The 17824-nt window shown below is 42.0% G+C and overlaps 1 protein-coding gene across 10 annotated transcripts in view; it reads left to right on the forward strand.

Moving 5' to 3' along the window:
• The first annotated feature begins 880 nt into the window (after positions 1-880).
• The window catches only part of TGFBR3 (transforming growth factor beta receptor 3), a 191509-nt gene continuing 174565 nt past the window's right edge, over positions 881-17824 (forward strand). For all 10 annotated transcript variants that reach the window (XM_039486089.1, XM_039486084.1, XM_039486086.1 and 7 more), the window contains exon 1: positions 881-1128. The gene's annotated coding sequence lies outside the window, so the exon portion shown is untranslated. The remainder of the gene's footprint in view (positions 1129-17824) is intronic.

The following is a 17824-nucleotide window of genomic DNA, read 5'->3' on the forward strand; positions in this document are numbered from 1 at the left end:
GAAGCAACACTTGCACGTGTGTGTGTAATAGTAGAAGCAACACTTGCACATGTGTGTGTAATAGTAGAAGCAACACTTGCTCTGTTTTATGATGGTGCTATTTGGCAGAATCCATCAGGATACAGATGCTGAATCTGATTTTTTTTTTTGGTAACGCTGTTGCACTGGTGTGCAGTAGGGTCCAGATTTATAAGATGCAGCAAGAGTGGTAATATTCTCTATTTAGGCAGTAGAATTTGAGAGACTGCAACCAATAACTGTCTGAATCCAGGAAGATCCACCGACAGAATCTGGATCCAGCTGCAGCAATATGACTAAACTAGATTTTCTTATTTTAATGTCAAAGGAGTACCTACATCTACACTTGTCCATTATTAACAGGAAGAACTAGCAAGGTTGGGCCCTATTAGCTAGATCTGGCAATCTTTTACCCAGATCTTGAAAAGACAAAGTTAAAATATCCCGAACTTGTCCTGGAAAAACTGAGCTGGAATGTTGCATAACGTGTCTGGGATTTAAACCAAAGTAAAACGTACAAGACGAACTGCGGCCAGTGCGTCTCGCTGGAAGGAGGGACTGGTCCTCCAAGCGACACGCTGTGCATGTCCTGGCCTGAGGAAATCTCCCAGCCCCGCACTCCGCTGCAGCGAGGAAACGACCCGCCCCGGGGCAGGGAAAAAGGGCGAAGAAGCGCTCGGGGCTCATCTATCCACTGTGGGGGAGGGGCGCAGAGCGAGCGGGCCGGAGGGAGGAGGAGTCTCCGCGGGCCCATCACAGCGCAGTCCCCGCCCCTCGCCCAATAGCAGGGCCGCTGGGCGCTGACTGACGCGGCCGAGCAGCAGGCCCCGCCCCGGTGCGTGTTGCTCCAACTTGCTGGGAGTCGCAGCCCGATGGGGTGAATCGCAGGGTTCTGGCGGAGCGGGTGGGCGCTTCTCTCCTCCTCCCGCTCGGGGCGACCAGCGCGTTCGCAGGCACCTCGGCGCGGCTCGTGCCGCGGCCCGTTCCGCCCGGGGCAGCCGGCTCCGGATGGCGTAGCCGGGCTGCAGCCCTGGAGCGCAGGGAAAGTTGTTGCCCGTTCCCTCTGCAGTGGCTCCGGGGGGTGTCCCGGGTTGACAGACCCGCTGAGAGGTAGGTCTGGGAAAGCCGCTGCCCCGGCCGGGCGGGGGGCCGGGCGGCCTCAGCAGCAGCAGCAGCAGCAGCCCGGGGGGTCCCTTCGCGCGCGGGGTGGGGGTGTGGGTGTGAGGAGCTGGCGGGCCGTTGGGGATGCTGGTTTGGCAGCCTCCCTGCTGCGTATGTCCGCGGCGCTGGGGCTGCTCGGCGCTTTTCCTGACTCCGCCGCTGCCCGTCAGCAGCTGACATCACGCCCCCGAGCAGGGCTTCGGGGGCGCCCCCGCCTCGAGCACCCGGGGTGTGTTTGCTGGCGGCAGCCCTTCGGGGTGGCCGAGCGGGGTCCCTGCCCGGCGCACGCCCTGCGCTTGGAGCTGCGCGCCCTCGGGATGCCCCGCTCGGCATCATCCTAAGCGAAGAGGAAGTAGCGCGCGTGTAGTCCCGAGGAGGCTCCCCGCAAGTGCCTTCACCCTCCCTCCCGTGGGTCCGTCTCCTCTGGGTTTGGGTGTCTCTGCGCTTCAGCTGCGGGGTGGCAGAACATTGATGGGAGCCGAGTCACAGGGCCACAGTATCCCCACCCCCCCGCCCGTTACACCCCTGTCACGCTCGCTGTTCCTGAAGCAGGACTTGACTTCGTTGGAGCGCCTGGGAGTAATTAACGGCAGAATTTTGTGCTCTGACATTCAAGTTGGCCCTCTGACATTTTCTATGTAGGCTGTGAACTCAGGAAAAGACTGACTGTAGTTGGAGCGTATTGTCTTCTGTCACATTCTTTGCTGTTGTGCAAACATTGCTATTATTATTGGCATGATTTGTTGACCATGACTGTTTGATTCTTGGTAGGTTTAGATTTTAATAAACAAAAACATTCTTTTAAACAGTAGGGACTGATTATCACTTACACTGGTGCATCCTATTGATTTTTAATTGGATGGCACCACTATAACAGAGCAAATTAGGGGCCTTATATTTAGCACAAACTTGGGTCTTGTAGTTTGGTAGTAAAGATTTTTTAAATTATTTTTAGTATTATCTGGGCTTTGTTTACAGTTCTGTGAGTAACTTAGTGACTTTGGGAAAGTATTTAACTTCTTTGTGTATTTCTTTTCCCATACGTAAAAAGAGAATAATAATGTCCACTGCCTGGGTGGGATATGGATCAGTTCATTAATGTTTGTTAAGAATCAAAGACCCTGTAGATGGGAGAATGTTAGAAGTGCAAAGCACTGTATTTGAAAAAATACTGGAACTATGAGGCAGGCAGTTTTCCTGTTTAACGCTACAGGTGTTTTAATGCAAATTCTTTTGTTTTTCAGACCCGTATGTTAAAGAAAGCTACAGAAGTTTGTAGTCCATTAGTGACTGTATATAAAGACATCAGGTCAAATTCACTATTGATATAAACTGGAACTTCATCATGCCAGCAGTGAATTTGGCTTATGAACTTTCTAGTGTAGTAGTGCAGTGTATAATTTCACAATGTTTAGTGTATTGGAAGATAGAACAAATACCAGTGGTATGTCATTTTAGTAGAATTTCATTGATATAGTACAGAAAAAGATAGCTTTTTGGTTGTTGACACATGGGATTTACTGCTGCATATTTTGCAGTGAAAGTACTGCAATTCAGTAACTCCAGATTTGTAAGTATTTACTACTTCTGTGAATAACAATAATCAAAGTACTGCAATGTGTGCAATTAAAGGAGAGTTAAATGTAAGTAAAAAATTATTAGACCTTTCACAATTTCAGCTTCATGTATAGTTGCAAAGTTATGTCACTCGAAATTGAGCGGCATTGAGGGAGGTTGTGGTTGTTTTCAAAATAGCAAAAATCCTGACTAAGTTGTTAAATAGAAGGGGTGTTTCAAGCATAAGTTAAGGCATATATGTGTGCGCATTGCCTGTTTCCCCCTTTCTGTCCTTGTGTTTACTTTCCATGGTAAACTCCATTATATAGATCAAAATGACATAATTCTGAATGACATTAGTTCTATAAATCATTATTATTAATTCATTTTAACTTTTCTATGCATCATTTTGTTCTCCAATAGGTGTCAATCAATATAATTTAGCTTTACTAGGAAATATTTTTATATGACTCCTGTTTCTTGCATGCAGATAGTCATTGTAATCTGTTTGATAAAATGAAAATAGCTTGACTTTTTCCCCCCCTTCTACTCAGAAATAAATAGTCCTGTCCCCTCTGTTTGAACATATTATTTACCTTTGTGGCTGGGGCTGAGCCTTGGATGTGAGGGCAAGCTCAAACTAGATAAGATCTCAAAAATGCTAATTGACTGTGTAAATAGCAGAAGAAAGGCTGGAGATGACAATTGGCACCCTTCATGGAGGAAGTGTGCCAACTTTTTGTTACTAATGTCCAAAGCCTCAGGGTCTGATTAGTCTAAAGATGAGTTGGAAGGCTTGGATAGCAGCAATGCTCAGGATTGCTTTTATGAAACACACACATGTTAAAAGTTGAACTACCCACTAACTACAACTAGTGCAAAGTATATATTCTCATTTCTTTAGTAGCACTTATTGCAAAAAATACCTTACCTACTGAATTCCAGGTACTGATTGGTTTTAACTAGAGCTGTATAAAAATGTTCTCAGCAAGAACTTTCATGAAAGTTTTCATGGAAAAATGGATTCTTTAGAACAACTTTCATTTAATCTCTAAAGTGGTAGATGGTTTGGATCCTGGCTACTGAAGAGATTGACCCTCTTTCTGGAAGATACTGCAGCTGTTGAAATCAGCTGAGGTGTATGAACTAAAAACTCCTTGGTTTAATCAGGAGAGGTTTGGGGTATACTGTTTGTTTCAATGAAGGGTCCTCAGTGCAGGGGTCTGGACTTGATGACCTCTTGAGGTCCCTTCCAGCACTACACTTATATGATTTCAGTTCTGGAACTTGCTTCCCTCAGTTGTTTGCTCAAACCCAAATTTGAGGTATTTGAGGTCACACTTTTTAGAGTTTCTTTTGTCTCTGGCTTTTTTTCTGTAAAAGTGGGGTTTAATGGGTGATGGGAGAGTTCTAGTTGGGAGGGGGTTCATGTTGGGCACTTGTGCTAATACACGTATTTGATTATTTAGCTTTTGGACATGTATCCAGAACTTCAGATAGTCAGTCAGATTATGTGAATAAAAATGTATTTCAAATGATCATGCCTCTTTCTTTTAACAAACACAACGTCAGCATCATAAGAACGCAAGGACTTCCATAGTGGATTAGACCATGGTCCATCTTTCCTAGTATCCTGTCTCTGACAGTGGCCTGTACCAGAGCTTCAGGGGAGTGTACAGAACAGGGAAATTTGGAGTGATCCACTTCTGGTAGTCAGAAGTGGAGGGTCATCCTGAGCATGGGGTTGTGACCTTGATCATCTTGGCTAGTAGCCATTGATGGACCTATCCTTCATTAACTTATCCTGTTCTTTTTTGAATCCAGTTATACTTTTTGGCCATCATGACATTCCCATGGTTATAATTGCCACAAGGTAGTTGTGCGTTGTAATTTTTCCACACTAGCTCGTGTTTGTATTGAACTTGCTGCTTATTAATTTCATCAGGTTACCCCTAGCTTTGGTATAATGTGAAAGGGTAAATAATACATCCCTATTCACTTTTTCCACACCACTCATTTTATAGACTTATATCATATTCCCTGCACCCCCGACCTCCCTTAATCATCTATTTTCTAAACTAAACAGGCCTAATCTTATTTTTCCCTTTTCCATTTCCTTGTCATGCCAAAACATCCTTTAAACATCAGTATTATCAAGTGATACCCAGAGGAATAGTGTTTGTAAATTAAGTGCAAAACCAGCAGGGGGAACACCAAACACTATTCATGTACGCTCTTCTAACTAATTGCAATTAGTTAAATTTGGGGGTTGTACTTTTTAATAGTATTTCTTCAAAGGTGAACTGTAGTCCACAAGATAAAATTGCAGGGATTTGATGCTAAGGCACTTTAACTTGTTGTGCTTTTCTATCACTGTGGATTAAATTCAGCCTTGGCATTGCTGGCATGTCGACCACTGATCTGAATGAGAGTTATGCCTGCGTAAATTGTGCCAGAGTTGAATTTAGTCCACGTTTTAAGGTTTACCTAAGACACACAAGTGAAATTGCTCTTTAAAAATGTTTGAAAGTTAGTATTCATGCATTTAAAGTTGAGGGACATTTTATGATAAATTGTTAAATGCATTTAATCTGGGCAATGGTATAACATACTTCTACAATGTTAGAGCTAAAGTTGTCAGGATTTCCACTGTATGTCACCAGGGAACTGAAGCTCCCTCAAAACCATTCCTACTGTTTAAAATTGCCATAAGATTTTTGCTACAGAAGGGAATATTTTTAAATATGGAAGTTCACCCTTTCATATTTAAGGGAATTGTTAATGTCCTTGACCCACTGTTTGCTTATTTTATCAAAGGTCAAACAAATGATTTTCCATTTTGGTCTGTACTGATCTGCTTGCTGGTTTCTTCTGTGCTATGAGGTACTTACTAAAAAAAGCATTAGTTTTGATGGTCATATGTATGCTACACTCAGCCCTTACTGTTTCAGTAGGGTGAGTGAAACTTGGTGCAGCCAACTGGCAAAAAAACTTGGAGAAAACTGAAATTAACTAGAGCTTTAAAAAATATGTTTCTAGTACTTTATAATGTTTTCTTTGATAATTTTGTTGCCAAATACATATTTATCTTAAATTAATTATCTAGGTGCATACAATTTATCCAGAGTATAAATTTTTTTTTGTGGGCTGCGGATTAGAAATAGCTTTCCAGTGCATTTTTTATATTGACCTTTAATTCTAAAAGATGTATGTATACAATAAATATGGGATTATTTCTTCCATAGCTCTAATATGTATTGGAATTAATAAATGTACACTAGCATTTAACAACTTCTTTAGTAATATATTTATAGCTAAGCATACCTTAATCCACTAAGAAGTAGTAAAGTAGAAATTGCTTTTATTCCATAACTGTGGAAAGCCATCACAGAGAAGTGGCGATCATCCAGTAGAGCAGTATTATGATAGCAGCAATTAGCTTTGTTCATAGCCAAACTGAAACAAATGAACACAACTCTGGAAGTCCTTTGGGGGATGGACATTGGAGTAGTTTCTTGGTCTCATTCCATCCCAGAATTTCTTGTTTGCTTATTTCACAAGAGAGAGAATTTCTTAAATCATCATTTGTCATTGTAAGCAGGGTCCTTACGTTTTGCTGTATGCAAAGTCTCTGATTTGTAAAGTTCAGCAGAGCAGACTTTTATAGTCCTGAGAGAGAAACTTTTTTAATTGGTAAGTTGTGTGCTAGTTTATGACAGCGTTTATAATGAAATAAGTGTTTGTTTGGTTTTCTTGGGGAAACTGAGATATATCGGTATTGTTTCACATGTGCATGGTGTGACTGGTACTTCTGAATGGATCATTTTAATTATTATTTTTTTTGCCATTGCCAAAATTCATTCACTGCAATAAAAGTATTTTCTTTGCTGTTTCTTAATAGTAAGTGTCTAACTTAAGTAATACAGGTGACCCAAGTTAGTTTTTGTGTTATTGTAACAGTATGTCACAAGATGGGGAGAAAATTCAACTGGGGACGACGACTCCCATTTTAAAAGGGTGCCTCTGTGACCTTGAAAAAGACTGGTTTAGAGTCCAAGAGAATGGCTTATCTAAAGGTCATGAGCTGAAGCTGGTTAAATTTAGGACTAACATACATTGTTTTTCTGTAGGCAAAGGGAGTGGGATCTGCAGATTGTGAAGTAATTTTTATGATGATGAGGAAAAGATGGAAATTCATTTAAAGCTTATGCTATATCTTCCTCTGCATGCATATGCATTTCCCAATTAAATCAGTGAGGTCTTTGTGTACATCAGGGCAATACAAACTTCTGTAATGTCCATCATTTTTAACACATACCATGTATTTGCTAAAAAAGCAGGGTTTTCTTGTCAAGAGCCAGGTAGATAGACTAGGGGACTAAGGGTTTATCTACACTTGAAAGATGTTGCAGATTAACCTGAGTTACTTTGTGATAAAATGCCTTACATCCGTGTGCCAGAGTTCTTCTTGCGAATCATCTGGTGTTTTACCCTGTGATAAGAAACCCACTTTGGAAGCAGGTTTACTATTTGAGGTTTAATAAACTGTGAGATGAGTTTACCAGCAACAAAGAGGTCTGGCTGCATCCCCATCCTGAAACAACTGTTCTGCATCTGGAAATCTGCTCCCTGGTATCCTACACTGCTTTGCTGGCTGCCTGGATTGGCCTATCTATTTTACCTGTGTGCTCTCTGTTGCTCCTGCATCATCTTGACCAGATATTATTTCTCTGTTAAAATGTTGGCCACAGCCAGAAGAGGCACTATGTGACTACAGCTTATGGCAGAGTCACACATATCAAGTAAAAACCTGATTATCCAGCAGCCAAGCACTGTGCTTCTCGTGGTCCTGTCGTAAGAATATTAGGGACATAATAAGGTTTCTGGAAGAGCTTGTGTGGTCTGCAGCTACTATGATTAGCTGGACCATATTTTTGACAGAGATGCCACCACTGAACCACAGCATATTATGGACTCCATTGAGGATATTCTGGCAGATGCAGATCCAGAGGGATTTATCCTAAAATCCACTATCTCATCGACCCACTGAATCCCAACTCAGACAATGCCAGAGACCCAGAAGTCCTCCTCTCAAAATCACAAGCAGAGGACCAACCTGAATCTTAGGTGGAAACCCAATTTGGAGAGGAAACCTCTTCCAGTAAGTGTGATGTGCTATATTACAATACAACTGTACTGGGTGATTTAAACAACTTACCATATATACTCGTTTATAAGCTGAATATTTTTGGTAAAAAAGTGATGCGTCAAACAGCGGGGGTCGGCTTATAAACGGGTCTACACCAAAATTTTATGATTTAAAACTCTATGGAATCGTTGAATTGGATATCTAATACATTGCCGTTTTGTTTACCTGAAGCATCTGCAGGCATAGAGCCCCTCAGCTCCCTGTGGCCACAATTCACCGTTCCCAGCCAACGGGAGCTGTGGGAAGTGGCATGCCATTTCCCGCAGCTCCCATTTGCTGGGAATGGCTGCCTGCAGATGCTCCAAGTAAACAAAACGTCCTGACCTGCCAGTGGCTTACCCTGACGGGCTCGGAGCCAAAGTTTTCCAACCCGTGAAATATAGGGTCGGCTTATGAAAGGGTCATACAGTTTTTGCTATTTTTACCTATCCATTTTGTGGGGTTGGCTTATAAACGAACGGGCTAATGAACGAGTATATACGGGAAATACTGTCAGGATGCCACCACGTTGGGCTATCCTCCCTCCACCTCCTCAGGTTTTAATCTCCAACATCCTCGATGTTCAAAATGGGGGCTGTGCCAGAGAGTTTAAAAACTCTGTACTGTTTATTTCTCTGAAATATGCAAACACAGCCACCACTCAGTCTTACCAGGTCCCACCCCCACAGCATTTACTGTGGTGCTTATTGGTCTATCTCTCTCCTGTCGTCAGCCCTCCTCTTCCTTCTGTTCAAGAGGGCACCATCATGTGGGTAAAAATGAGAGATTGAAAGGAAGGCACACTTCTTGTAGCAGCAGACACAGGAAAGAAAAAGCACTACAAACGCTTTTCTGACTCTCAGTTTTATTAATGCCTTCCTTCAACTTTGAGCAAACTTGAGTTCTTTTGAGGTAAATCATCCAACTCATGTTACACAGACATTTAAAAAAGGAAAGGGATTTTAAGGCATTCAAGCATGCCCGTCTTTGGGTTACTATGGAATTGTTTTTATTTTTTGCTTCATTTTATGCTAATTCTTGGGTGTTCAAGAGAGAGAACGATAGTGCTCTGTTTTGGCATCCTGACTGCATAGCAGTGCAGCTTTCTCAGCATTGCTCATATACCTCGCGGTTCCTTTCCACCCTGGCAAGTAATAGTATGGCATGTTGTCCTGGTTTGCACATTGCACTTTTTTTTTTAACAAAATCATTTCCTGCCATTTGGGAACATGCCACAGGCTAACATCCTTCAAAATAAAGACAGGCTACCAAGGTGTGCATGCAGTTACTAGCCTGCATCTGCTGCTCTCCCTCACCCTCCTCAAACTCAATCCCCAGCCTGTCAGCATCCTGCAGAGGTACATGTGCAACTAATGGCTTCTCCCTGCTGGCCCATCTTCCTCTCTGCCCTGCCACTGGCAGTCTGCATAGGTGCACATCCAATTAGTAACTTCCCTCCAGGTGAGCCAACCCATCCTCCAACCACCCCTCATCACCACAGGCCCAGCAGTCCTACACAAACAGGGAAGAATGTCTGAAAACATCTTACCATCTCCAAGCTCACTGAAGACTGGGGAGAGTCTTTGGGAACGGGATTCCAAAATTGGGAAAAACCAACATTTTATCACCGTTGGCATAGAAAGTACAATTTGGACAATAACTCATTTTCCCCCTCTTTTCCTCCATAGCATCTAACACATTGGCATGACCATGGACAGGGGTACTATCAGTGAGTGAATACCTGACCAATCTACATATGAAGAGAAAGAGGACAAGGGTTGACATGGTTTACCAACCTCAGTGTGTGGACCTAGGAGTGGAGAGAAGGTTTCCTTAAGCAGGCTAGAGGAGAAAAAGGACAGAACACTGGCTAGTACTTCACAGGCACAGTTGCTGAGGATCATGGAGAGGCAGACAACCCTAATGGAGAGCATAGTGACATTATACTGAAGGACACCACCCCAACCTACTCGTGTTCTGCAGCCCTCTCCTTCAGAACTCTGTATGCCAGGATACACCCTTCACTTCAACTTCAAGGAACAGGCCCTCTCCTCAAAATTCCGTGCCACCAGATAACAAGGAGAACAGTGCATACTGGGAGAACCCCTTCACTCTCTCATTCACAGGACTCAGGCCCTTCTTCTACTGTTCCACATCCCAAGATGCATAGAACATTTCTGACCCACACTCCAAAACCTACACAAATCTGTAACCACAAAAGCACTAATTTGAATGCATGCTGAACTTTTTTTTTAATCTTTTGCACTGGGTTTAACTTTGTACTCTTATGTATGTCCAATAACATTTTTTTATTAAATAATCAACTTCGTGTGGTTATTTAATTATTGAAAATGGCATGGCATTGTTTGAAAACTTCACGAGAGCCTTGCCCAATAAGTAAAATACCCACCTGTGCTATAATAGACACCCCTGAAGGATGATAACCTCCTCACATGAAGCTTGTTAAAATCCTTTTACACAGGTTTTAAGCTTTGTGGAGTGGTATGATTAAAAATCACGATAAAAGCCATACACAAAAGTACATATGTTTACAAGTTTGCCTAAGCCTCAAGAGCATAATGCATCCCTGACACTGTCCCTGATCAATTGTGGCATTTCACAGAGGCAGCCTCTCTGGCTGTTCAAAATGTTCAGCAAGTCTTCCCACCTTGTCCTCCCATCTTCTGGAAAGACACTCTCATTCCTCCAACATATGTTCTGCAAACACAGCCAGCAGCTATCACATGTGGCAGATACTGCTCATCAGCCGCCAGCCTCAACATCAGGCACCTTCATCTACCTTACCATCTTCCAAATGCACACTCCACTGCCATTCTGCAGCTCCTAGGGTATATTTACATGAGTCCTTTCAGCTATTCAAGTATCCAGTTTCATAAGCAAGAGAAGCAGAGGATAAATTCAGTCTCCCAGTGTGACTGGAGGAATGTCAACATCATCAGTGTCCACAGAGACAATAGGAGCAGAAGCTCCATTTCTCATGGCAGAAAACAGACCATAATTTCTAAAGATTATGGTATCATGGACCTTTTCAGCCCGGCCCACATATTATTGGTGAACCTTCCACAGTCATCAACCAGACCAGGAGCACTGTGGAGAAACAGCTCTTTCTGTTGATGAAGTCTGAGGCCTGCTTGGGTCTGTGGTGTAAAGAATGGGCACATGAGTCCTTTTAATGGTCCTAGTACAATTTGGTAACTCCAGCTGTGCAAGTCCATCAGTAACTTTGTATGCATTACCTAGCCATATTATCTGGGGGAACAGCACTTCCTTGATAGCTGCCCACAACTACATTACAACTGCCCTAATGGCTGATCTACCAGCACCAAACTGGTTAGATACTTACTGGTAGAAATTAGGAGGTGATGAGCTTCCAGATAACAACAATGGTCATGTGCTTCTCTACACTGAGAATGATGGTAGTATCGTATTAACAATAGTCTTAAAATACTTTGTATTTTAGTTATGACAGGTTAGGCAAATTTTGTTATGATTTACAAAATTGCTCTTCTGAGTTCTTGAGAAGGCTTCTCTTTGGTATGACTGCTACAGTTGTTCACATGAAAAGGCCAAATCGTCTCCCCCACATGCAGCTTGTACTGTGTGCTAAGGAAGTCTCCAGAGGTCAATAGGGATCAGTTCCTCTTAAGGGCCCTGAGCAGTGGTGGAGCCACAGTTGCTATAACTTGTTCTTTTCCCCTACCACCTTCTTGAATAGGGAGATATACCCAGCATATCCCAATAGTTATAGATCCAATGGCCTTAGTTCACCCAGCCAAAAGTTCACTAGGGTGCAAAGATCCCCTGCTGAGCCAGGCTCCATGGGTTATAAGGTTTGCCTACAATTTGTGTAGGCTCATAGACTTCCCATCCCACTCCCTCTGATCCTTGCACTCATAACTAATTACATGCTGTTCGCGGCTTTTTGCATCCCATATGGAGAAATGAGTTTTTAAAAATGTTTATTAGGCAATTGAAAGTCTTCCCTTTTCCTAAAAAATTCCTAAGTTTTTCACAGGTTATTGTCAGTCAAATTGAGTGGCATGTGCAGGTAATGCACAGAACTTTACCAAATCCTCTTGCACACTAGTTTGAAACATGCCTTTATTTTCCTATGTTCATTTTTTAAGAACAGATATCTCACTTCAACTTAACTGTGCTTTTCTGCATAATAAATAGACCACAATGATTATCGGGCAGACAATTTGTGGGAGGATAGATGACGCCTACTCAAAGGGAAGCACCTTTTGACTCATTGGTAAAACAATGTTGCACTATAAGGTCTTCCCCACATATGTGGGAGAAGTTTCCTAACTCATAAATGTGCTTCTGAAGATTTAGAGACGGATTACTGACTGATGATTATCTTAATGGGATTTTTGCTTAGCAGCTTTAGAAAATAAACCGTTACGCTTTCTTTCTAAAGTATGTATTTTACTGAATTTTACTCTCTAAATGTTGCTCCAGAGTGAAACTTTTATCTCTTATTGATCTTATAAACATTTTAATGCATCTTTTTGCCATTTTGTACATAACTGTTTCCTAATATTGTAATCCATTTATCATCACTTTTAATTTCCTGTTGCAAATAACCATGGGGAAGTTTGTTTGTAAAAACTTTGCCCACTTTTTCCCTGCCTCGGTATTCTTTGTGTGCAAATTTGCAAACAATTATTATTTTACTTCCTTAAGGGAACATGGCTCCTACTCCAGATTTAAATCCACCAAAGATTAATGCAGTTTATTTTCTGATAGGGAGTTCTCCCATTAGGACTTGTTTTAGATAATCTTTTGCTATGTATGAAAAAAATAATTGCATCAAGGATTTGTAAGAGAGTACCTTCGATGAGATATCTTACCTAGACAGGACCTGGGTGGAGGTAAGGTTCCATCCTGCTGTGACTGTTGCTATGACTGGCCATAAGAAGATGATGCCTTATCCAGGGTTACTGCAAAGGTTCTCGATATGTATGTTTGAGCGATTATCATTTTGGCTTAGATGTACAATTAGGGACTGAGCCAAATAAAACCAAGATTAATGGTGTTTGTGTGAGGTAGTTGGCAATCATTGTATTTGTAGAGAGTAAAATACTCTAATGCCAGGAAACTTATTCTGTTTCCATTAGAAATCATAAAAATAAGGTGATTAGGCCAAAGAAACGTAACTTTTGAAGGGGAAAGGTTGCATAGACCTATTCCTTAGAGCCTGCTAACCTTTTTGATGGTTTCTAGGTCTGTCCTGCAGATCTCTGTGCTGTAGTTACTGTTTTGCTTTTTGTTTTTATTAAGCATTTTTGAAAATTTTACCCTAAGTTTGGAGCCTAAGTCCCATTTTAAAAAATGGCTTCAGCTCTTATTGACTTGCAATGGAATTTGGCCTCCTAGGCTCTAACTGACTTTTAATGAGACTTAAGTTATTTTTGAAAATTGGACGTAGGCCCTTGAGTCACTTTGATACATTTGAAAATGTTACTCTCACCCTAATACAGGGGTTGGCAACCTTTCAGAAGTGATGTGCCGAGTCTTCATTTATTCACTCTGATTTAAGGTTTCGCGTGCTGGTAATACATTTTAATGTTTTTAGAAGGTCTCTTTCTATAAGTCTATAATATACAAGTAAACTATTGTTATATGTAAAGTAAATAAGGTTTTAAAAATGTTTTAAGAAGCTTTATTTAAAATTAAATTAAAATGCAGAGCCCCCCGGACCGGTGGCCAGGATCTGGGCAGCGTGAGTGCCACTGAAAATCGGCTCATGTGCTGCCTTTGGCACGTTGTCATCTAATATGTCATCAGACTTTTTTGCTTCTCCTTCCACCCACTCCTATTACCTGAACTGTCAACAAGAAAACAGCTATACAACTTTGCTAATGCTACTACACGATAAGGGCCGAGGTATTTTTTTGTTAATGATTGTTCATAGTCTTTTCTGTTGCATTTATCACCATAACATCTGAGCATCTCACGGGCTTGAAAAGAACTACTCTCACCACAACCGTATGAGATAAGTTAATATGATCTGTCTAGATCAGTGGTTCCCAAAGTTGTTCTGCCGCTTGTTTAGGGAAAGCCCCTGACGGGCTGGGACGCTTTGTTTACCTGCCACATCTGCAGGTTCGGCCGATTGCGGCTCCCACTGGCCGCGGTTCGCTGCTCCAGGCCAATGGGAGCTGCTGGAAGCGGTGTGGGCTGAGGGACGTACTGGCCGCCGCTTCCAGCAGCTCCCATTGGCCTGGTGCAGCGAACCGCAGCCAGTGGGAGCCGCGATCGTCCGAACCTGCGGATGTGGCAGGTAAACAAAGCGTCCCGGCCCGTCAGGGGCTTTCCCTAAACAAGCGGCAGAACAACTTTGGGAACCACTGGTCTAGATACTTATATGGCCTTATCACTATAATGTCAGAATACCTATAATTATCCCCATTTGCAGATGGGAGAATTGAGTAACCTAGTTTTCCACACACAATGTGTGGCAAAGCTGTGATTAGATCAGTTGAGTCACAGTCTAGTACATTAGGCACAGACCATCATAAGATCTGTCTTGGTCTCCTTTAGAGCTGCTGTGATCCATGGTGTCACTGAAGGCTTCATGTCAGAGGAGAAAAGCTCTGATTTAGTACTTACAACTACAGGTTATGTATGCAGTGCCTGCCACTACTCCCTTTTTTTAAAATTTGCCGTTTTGTCAAATTCTATAGTCAGTGCCACACACTCTTCCTTCCGTAGAGACTCCTGATGCACTTCCATGATCCCCAGGAATTGCTGCCTTATTGTAAAGAGAATTCTGCATGTTCTGTCCTACTTCCCTTTGAGGAGACACTCATGTACTCCTTCTGCTAAGAGGACTTTCTCATGTGTACTTCCACCTGAAGAGAGCCCCCTATGCCTGAATATAAGGAGTTACCTCCATGTCCCCCTGATTCTCTTAGGCCTGGTCCACACTGTGGGGCAGTGTCGAGGTAAGATACGCAACTTCAGCTACGGGAATACCGTAGCTGAAGTCGAAGTATCTTATCCCGACTTACCTCCCGTCCTTACCGCTCGGGATCGACGTCCGTGGCTCCCCCGTCGACTCCGCTACCGCCACTCGCTCCGGTGGAGTTCCGGAGTCGACGGGAGCGCGTTCGGGGATCGATATATCGTGTCTAGATGAGACGCGATATATCGATTCCCCTCAAAATCAATCGCTACCCGCCGATTTGGCGGGTAGTCTGGACGTACCCTTAGAGAGACATCTCAAGTGCTTGTTCCATGTGCATTGTCCGTTAGTTCCCATAGCAAAGAAACCCTGCCCTTACCCTAGAAAGAGCTGGCCCCCCAGCTTGCTCTCTAGGAAAAATCTCTAACCTACAAGAAGATAGTTTCTCTTCTTCTAGTCTATTCTTTTGCATTCAGGCCCTATCCTGCAGTGGTGGTTCAGTCAAAACTCCCACATTGTCTGGTTTAATGATTTTGCTTTTCTGATGTAAACTCACAACAATTAAAGTGAATTGACAGCAAATCCTGTGTAGGATGAAGGAAAACTTGAGTGTAGATTGAGAATGGCTGTCTCTGATCCTAGCCAGACCTTTGTGCCAAATGTGTGCAATATTCGTGCTGTCGTGCATGTGATTTGCTGCTATCAGGGCCTTTCAAGCAAAAAGGGTGAAATTGTCTAATTCTTTCAGGGACCGATTGTGCATGTTTTGTAGCTTCCTGTAATTTGACAGAACACATTGTAAAACATTAGTGTACAAATAAACAAAATGTTAAAACAAAAGCAATCTGGAATAGAGGGGGCACAGTTTTTAAGTGGTATAAAGCCTCTTCCCTTGGCTCTGTTCCAGTTCCCATAGCCTTTAACTGTGACTCGTTGAAATGTCCCATTACAAGCACAGCAGCATATGAACTGCTAGGCATCAGAATAACTTTTTCCCTGGGCTTTTGATATGTCAGGATATTTAGTTTTATTACTCTCCTTATTCCTTGGAAATGAAACTGCTTTGGTGTTTATAAAGCAGAATCAATCTCCTTAATAGTTTATGAATAAGTTACTGTTTAAGTTTTGCACAGTGGGACTTGCGTGCATACCTTGGATGTAGACATGAAAACGATTGATGTGCATTTTGAATCCCACAATAATATTTGCAAATACAGTTAGTCTGCCTTCCAGCCTGTACATATGCAAATCATACAGTATTTAGAGAATAAGTGTCATCAAGTTTTAAAAAAAGACATATCCTGAAAAATGGATGTTTAATAGGATTGGGGTTATAATATTTCTCTTTCAAAAACCATGTTTCACTTTGTGCATTGAATGCTTGTATAACTGAATCTAGCATCTAAATTGGGCTTGGGCATACCTGATTAAACTATTGGCTTTTTATTTGTGCAGTGGAATGTACATTTTATTGTATAGAGAACCAATGGGAGCATGGTTAAATAAGTAAAATGGTTGCCATGTTTAAAACAAACAAAAAGTTTAAAAGCTTTGGCCTTGAAGAGCTTTCTTGGATGTCCTAGAAACTTGGGTTTCCGTTGCTATGGCAAAACAACTTGGACAAATCCTGCTTGCCTCTCCTGAGTAGTTCCCATTGAAGTCAGTGATTAAGGTGAATAGGATTTGGCTCACATTGGTAACCAAAAGGTTTATGAGCTGTTGCAATATGATGGGAGAGTCTTGTGCTGTGGTATTTTACCTTTTGAGGTTAACAACCTCAGGTTGTGAGCAGGGAAGGGAGACCGCATGAAGGAAAGCCTGTTGTGGTAAGGGAAAGAGGAAGTGGAAGCTATTCTTCAGCCAGTGAAGGAAAAGGGTACATGGGGAAGATGATAGAGGGGATGGATTTAAAGCAAAGCCAGGACATACATATGGAGGGGAGTATATAATTAAAGAAACAGATTGTGACATTTGGGGAAAAGGCATTGGGAGGAACAAACATAAAAGGTCAAATTAGAGCATTAAGGACCTGGTTGAACAATGAGTATGTCCAGCTCTCATTAAGTGCAAGTCCAAAATAGGAAACGGGCACACCCCAGAATTTTTCTGTGGCCTTATGTAGACATCTTTATTACTGTGCTGGGCCTTAGAGAAGAAGGAGTAGTAGGGAGAAATAGTTTGAAGAATTAGAAGAAGAAGTAGAATTAGAATTAGAAGAAGGGAGAAAAGTTGCTAATGGGAATATGATGCAATAGTCATTTAGCTAAAATATAGAAGTAGACCAAGTAAAAGTGTGCTTGGGTATTCAGTATGCAGAGCTTGGCAGTCTCTGTCAGTGAGAACAGGAAGCCGCCTATGAGAAAGACATGTTTAAGTAAGGACATTATCTGAAGCAGGATGCTTTCACTTCTGAAAACCCTAAACAAGTTTTAGTATTAAAACTGACTTTCTCACACATTCTTTATGCTGACGCAGAATATAATTTTAGAGACTCTCCTGTGAGAAGCCTGGAAGTTCTGGGGAAATTTGATTTTTAGATACTTATAAAGAAACAAATATGAAGCAAATGTAAAGGTAGAGAAATTGGTGAGATATTGTAGTGAACTGTCTTGTATGTGTTTTTACCACTTTGTTCTAGTAGGGTGGCATCAGATTCTCTCTGCTGTCTGCCATAGACTGTGCTAGCAGATAACAAATTCTTCAAGAGGTAGTGAGAGTTGTACTTTTGGAGGGAGGAGGATCTGAGATCTATCCCTGCTGTTATCATGTGATTCAGAACAGCCATAGTGTTCAGCATAGTGACAACCATCTAGGAACTTCATGGTTATGTTTTTTTTGTTTTTTTTTTACATTGTGTTTTCTGCTTGTATTGTTACATTAGACTCAATTTTTCATATATCAAAATACACAAGTTTACTGAATGTTTCTAAGATGCAAATTAAAACTCTGCAGTTAATTCAGTTTCT

The sequence above is a fragment of the Mauremys reevesii genome, linkage group 8 (genome assembly GCF_016161935.1).
Source record: "Mauremys reevesii isolate NIE-2019 linkage group 8, ASM1616193v1, whole genome shotgun sequence".
In the NCBI taxonomy this organism is placed as follows: Eukaryota; Metazoa; Chordata; order Testudines; family Geoemydidae; genus Mauremys; species Mauremys reevesii.